This window comes from Cryptomeria japonica, unplaced genomic scaffold (assembly GCF_030272615.1).
Source record: "Cryptomeria japonica unplaced genomic scaffold, Sugi_1.0 HiC_scaffold_55, whole genome shotgun sequence".
Classification (NCBI taxonomy): domain Eukaryota; kingdom Viridiplantae; phylum Streptophyta; class Pinopsida; order Cupressales; family Cupressaceae; genus Cryptomeria; species Cryptomeria japonica.
The window spans coordinates 12,501-18,971 of NW_026728877.1; positions in this window are offsets into that span (position 1 = coordinate 12,501).

Here is a 6,471-nt window from a genome sequence, read left to right on the forward strand (position 1 = left end):
GAACAGTCCCACCTCGACCCCGTATACAAGCTTTTTTGCCTCGAAGAGTTCGTCGGAGACGAAGAAGCAACCTTCAGTGCAACCGTAGCACTCTTTTGTGCAACCGCCCAAACAACGCCCCCTCTACCCTCTGTCGAAACACTCGGCATTGCTGCTCCCTAAGGTGAGCTTCTCCTCATAGGCAATTCCGCTCTTATCCGGTCACGTTTGTGTGCCCGAATTTCGCAAGGCAACCTCCATGGGACATGGAAAAGACTCGAGAAGAGAGCTCGCTCACGGGAGAGAGAAGCCAAGGAGACCACGAGAGTGCTGAGAGTGGGACAGCGCTGAATAGGCGGGAGAAGCCTGCGCGTATAAACGGAGATATATATCCAATTGCAACGAAGGAACGTGCCAAAGATCGAGAACAATGGCAGAAATGCTAGTAACGTGCACTTCGGGACCAACGCATCACCGGAAGACAACCGCCAAACATCGAAAGAGTCGCGATGCTCCGCAACCTACGTGCAAAGCGGTCGCACACCGGGTAAGGGAGTGAGAGCCCCAAACATAGCTGGGCGAGGCGCTCACTCCGCTCTTTAATATCTCGTTAATACCGCCAAGGAAATGGCACAAGCACACACACACAAGCATCCTCGGAAGAGGACAGTTCGAGTGACAGGTCAAATCCAAGAGTTCCGAAGACTACCTCCAGGAACAATCGGGAACAAGACCGATTACAAGTCGTCGAGTCTGTTACTGGGCGAACACGAGATGCGCACAGGAAATCGATCAGCCCTCACAATGGCCCAAGGCCAGAGATCGGACTGCTACGATTTACCCCAACAATCATCGTGCCACTCTTCGCAGAGAGGTGATAGACGCCAACGAGCCCGCGCATAGCAATCGAGGTGTAAAAAGGGCGTTGAAGGCAGGAAGCCTGGACGAAAGAGGCTACGAGGTCACCTCGAAGCGGTCTAAGAATCGGGCGCACTTGGGGCGACTACCAGTGCCAACCCCTTATCCCGCGGTGCGTCCGACACACAGAAATTTCCAAGGCGGCCAAGGAGCCTCCCCGCATAGCAATCGGGGTGTGAGGTTACGGATGCAGCATTGATAGCAATCGAGGTGGGAGGCGAAGGATGCAGAAGTGAGAGCCGAGGGATGTAGCAGAGATAGCAATCGGGGTGTGTGATGCAGAAGAGATAGCAATCGAGGTGTGCGGTGGGAAGGGCCCAGCAGCCAGAATGCATGAAGCGACGGATGAAGCAGTGATGACAACCGGGCTGTGAGGAGAGGAGGGATGCAGCCAAGAAAGCAATCAGGGCTCGAGGCAAGGGATGCATCAAGGATAGCAATCATGTTGTGAGGCGAGATTCCAAAGGCTAAACGTGAGAGGCTGCAGGGTCGACTCAGAGAGGTCTATGCATGTGAGAGGCTGAAAGCAAGGTCAACTCGGAGCGGTCTATGCATCGGGCGCGCTTGGGGCGACTACCAGTGCCAACCCCTTATCCCGCGACGCGTCCGACAAAGAGAACGTTCCAAGGCGGCAGAGGAGGTTACCAGCCGAAGGATGCAGTAGCAATAACAGGTATAGTTCCGCGGCGGCCGAGAAGACTCACCGCATAGGAATCGGGATGCGAGGCGAGGGATGCGGCGGGAAGGCCCCGACGGCTAAACGGAAGAGGCTGCAGGGCCGCCTCGGAATGGTCCAAGCATCGGACGCGATTGGGACGACTACCAGTGCCAACCCCTTATCCCGCGATGCGTCCGATACACAGATAGTTCCAAGGCGGCCGAGGAGCCTCACCGCATATCAATCGGGGTGCGAGGCGAGGGATGGGGCGGGAAGGCCCCAACGGCTAGATGGAAGAGGCTTCAGGGCCACCTCGGAATGCTCCAAGCATCGGACGCGCTTGGGGCGACTACCAGTGCCAACCCCTTATCCCGCGATGCGTCCGATACACAGATGGTTCCAAGGCGGCCGAGGAGCCTCACCGCATAGCAATCGGGGGTGCGAGGCGAGGGATGGGGCGGGAAGGCCCCAACGGCTAGACGGAAGAGGCTTCAGGGCCGCCTCGGAATGGTCCAAGCATCGGACGCGCTTGGGGCGACTACCAGTGACAACCCCTCATCCCGCGATGCGTCCGATACGAAGATGGTTCCAAGGCGGCCGAGGAGCCTCACCGCATAGCAATCGGGGTGCGAGGTGGGGGATGCGGCGAGATGGCCCCAACGGCTAGACGGAAGAGGCCACAGGGCCGCGTCGGAATAGTCCAAGCATCGGACGCGCTTGGGGCGACTACCAGTGACAACCCCTTATCCCGCGATGCGTCCGATACGAAGATAGTTCCAAGGCGGCCGAGGAGCCTCACCGCATAGCAATCCGGGTGCGAGGTGGGGGATGCGGCGAGATGGCCCCAACGGCTAGACGGAAGAGGCTGCAGGGCCGCCTCGGAATAGTCCAAGCATCGGACGCGCTTGGGGCGACTACCAGTGACAACCCCTTATCCCGCGATGCTTCCGATACGAAGACAGTTCCAAGGCGGCCGAGGAGCCTCACCGCATAGCAATGGGGGTGCGAGGTGAGGGATGCGGCGAGATGGCCCCAACGGCTAGACGGAAGAGGCCACAGGGCCGCCTCGGAATAGTCCAAGCATCGGACGCGCTTGGGGCGACTACCAGTGACAACCCCTTATCCCGCGATGCATCCGATACGAAGATAGTTCCCAGGCGGCCGAGGAGCCTCACCGCATAGCAATCGGGGTGCGAGGCGAGGGATGCGGCGAGATGGCCCCAAAGGGTAGACGGAAGAGGCTGCGGGGCCGCCTCGGAATAGTCCAAGCATCGAACGCGCTTGGGGCGACTACCACTGCCAACCCCTTATCCCGCGATGCGTCCGATACACAGATAGTTCCGAGGCGGCCGAGGAGCTGGGGGATGCGGCGAGATGGCCCCAACGGCTAGACGGAAGAGGCTGCAGGGCCGCCTCGGAATAGTCCAAGCATCGGACGCGCTTGGGGCGACTACCAGTGACAACCCCTTATCCCGCGATGCGTCCGATACACAGATAGTTCCGAGGCGGCCAAGGAGCCTCACCGCATAGCAATCGTGGTGCGAGGTGGGGGATGCAGCGAGATGGCCCCAACGGCTAGACGGAAGAGGCTGCAGGGCCGCCTCGGAATGGTCCAAGCATCGGACGCGCTTGGGGCGACTACCACTGCCAACCCCTTATCCCGCGATGCGTCCGATACACAGATAGTTCCAAGGCGGCCGAGGAGCCTCACCGAATAGCAATCGGGGTGCGAGGCGAGGGATGCGGCGAGAAAGCCCCAACGGCTAGAGGGAAGAGGCTTCAGGTCCGCCTCGGAATGGTCCAAGCATCGGACGCGCTTGGGGCGACTACCAGTGACAACCCCTTATCCCGCGACGCGTCCGATACACAGATAGTTCCAAGGCGGCCGAGGAGCCTCACCGCATAGCAATCGGGGTGCGAGGCGAGGGATGCGGCGAGAAGGACCCAACGGCTAGACGGAAGAGGCTTCAGGGCCGCCTCGGAATGGTCCAAGCATCGGACGCGCTTGGGGCGACTACCAGTGACAACCCCTTATCCCGCGACGCGTCCGATACACAGATAGTTCCAAGGCGGCCGAGGAGCCTCACCGCATAGCAATCGGGGTGCGAGGCGAGGGATGCGGCGAGAAGGACCCAACGGCTAGACGGAAGAGGCTTCAGGTCCGCCTCGGAATGGTCCAAGCATCGGACGCGCTTGAGGCGACTACCAGTGACAACCCCTTATCCCGCGACGCGTCCGATACACAGATAGTTCCAAGGCGGCCGAGGAGCCTCACCGCATAGCAATCGGGGTGCGAGGCGAGGGATGCGGCGAGAAGGACCCAACGGCTAGACGGAAGAGGCTTCAGGGCCGCCTCGGAATGGTCCAAGCATCGGACGCGCTTGGGGCGACTACCAGTGACAACCCCTTATCCCGCGATGCGTCCGATACACAGATAGTTCCAAGGCGGCCGAGGAGCCTCACCGCATAGCAATCGGGGTGCGAGGCGAGGGATGCGGCGAGAAGGACCCAATGGCTAGACGGAAGAGGCTTCAGGGCCGCCTCGGAATGGTCCAAGCATCGGACGCGCTTGGGGCGACTACCAGTGACAACCCCTTATCCCGCGACGCGTCCGATACACAGATAGTTCCAAGGCGGCCGAGGAGCCTCACCGCATAGCAATCGGGGTGCGAGGCGAGGGATGCGGCAAGAAGGACCCAACGGCTAGACGGAAGAGGCTTCAGGGCCGCCTCGGAATGGTCCAAGCATCGGACGCGCTTGGGGCGACTACCAGTGACAACCCCTTATCCCGCGACGCGTCCGATACACAGATAGTTCCAAGGCGGCCGAGGAGCCTCACCGCATAGCAATCGGGGTGCGAGGCGAGGGATGCGGCGAGAAGGACCCAACGGCTAGACGGAAGAGGCTTCAGGTCCGCCTCGGAATGGTCCAAGCATCGGACGCGCTTGGGGCGACTACCAGTGACAACCCCTTATCCCGCGACGCGTCCGATACACAGATAGTTCCAAGGCGGCCGAGGAGCCTCACCGCATAGCAATCGGGGTGCGAGGCGAGGGATGCGGCGAGAAGGACCCAACGGCTAGACGGAAGAGGCTTCAGGGCCGCCTCGGAATGGTCCAAGCATCGGACGCGCTTGGGGCGACTACCAGTGACAACCCCTTATCCCGCGACGCGTCCGATACACAGATAGTTCCAAGGCGGCCGAGGAGCCTCACCGCATAGCAATCGGGGTGCGAGGCGAGGGATGCGGCGAGAAGGACCCAACGGCTAGACGGAAGAGGCTTCAGGGCCGCCTCGGAATGGTCCAAGCATCGGACGCGCTTGGGGCGACTACCAGTGACAACCCCTTATCCCGCGATGCGTCCGATACACAGATAGTTCCAAGGCGGCCGAGGAGCCTCACCGCATAGCAATCGGGGTGCGAGGCGAGGGATGCGGCGAGAAGGACCCAACGGCTAGACGGAAGAGGCTTCAGGGCCGCCTCGGAATGGTCCAAGCATCGGACGCGCTTGGGGCGACTACCAGTGACAACCCCTTATCCCGCGACGCGTCCGATACACAGATAGTTCCAAGGCGGCCGAGGAGCCTCACCGCATAGCAATCGGGGTGCGAGGCGAGGGATGCGGCGAGAAGGACCCAACGGCTAGACGGAAGAGGCTTCAGGGCCGCCTCGGAATGGTCCAAGCATCGGACGCGCTTGGGGCGACTACCAGTGACAACCCCTTATCCCGCGACGCGTCCGATACACAGATAGTTCCAAGGCGGCCGAGGAGCCTCACCGCATAGCAATCGGGGTGCGAGGCGAGGGATGCGGCGAGAAGGACCCAACGGCTAGACGGAAGAGGCTTCAGGGCCGCCTCGGAATGGTCCAAGCATCGGACGCGCTTGGGGCGACTACCAGTGACAACCCCTTATCCCGCGACGCGTCCGATACACAGATAGTTCCAAGGCGGCCGAGGAGCCTCACCGCATAGCAATCGGGGTGCGAGGCGAGGGATGCGGCGAGAAGGACCCAACGGCTAGACGGAAGAGGCTTCAGGGCCGCCTGGGAATGGTCCATGCATCGCACGCGCTTGGGGCGACTACCAGTGACAACCCCTTATCCCGCGACGCGTCCGATACACAGATAGTTCCAAGGCGGCCGAGGAGCCTCACCGCATAGCAATCGGGGTGCGAGGCGAGGGATGCGGCGAGAAGGACCCAACGGCTAGACGGAAGAGGCTTCAGGGCCGCCTCGGAATGGTCCAAGCATCGGACGCGCTTGGGGCGACTACCAGTGACAACCCCTTATCCCGCGACGCGTCCGATACACAGATAGTTCCAAGGCGGCCGAGGAGCCTCACCGCATAGCAATCGGGGTGCGAGTCGAGGGATGCGGCGAGAAGGACCCAACGGCTAGACGGAAGAGGCTTCAGGGCCGCCTCGGAATGGTCCAAGCATCGGACGCGCTTGGGGCGACTACCAGTGACAACCCCTTATCCCGCGATGCGTCTGATACACAGATAGTTCCAAGGCGGCCGAGGAGCCTCACCGCATAGCAATCGGGGTGCGAGGCAAGGGATGCGGCGAGAAGGACCCAACGGCTAGACGGAAGAGGCTTCAGGGCCGCCTCGGAATGGTCCAAGCATCGGACGCGCTTGGGGCGACTACCGTTGCCAACCCCTTATCCCGCGATGCGTCTGATACACAGATAGTTCCGAGGCGGCCGAGGAGCCTCACCGCATAGCAATCGGGTTGCGAGGCAGATTATTGGGAAGGGAACCCCCTGGGATGCGGCTCAAGCAGTGCCCAAAGGGACTGGAATGCGGAATCACATCGAGAGACCCAAATGCTATACGAGGGCTCAAATCGAATTATCGATTTGGCCACGACATGGACGCATCGGAACGACTACCTTTGCCGAACCACTCGCAATT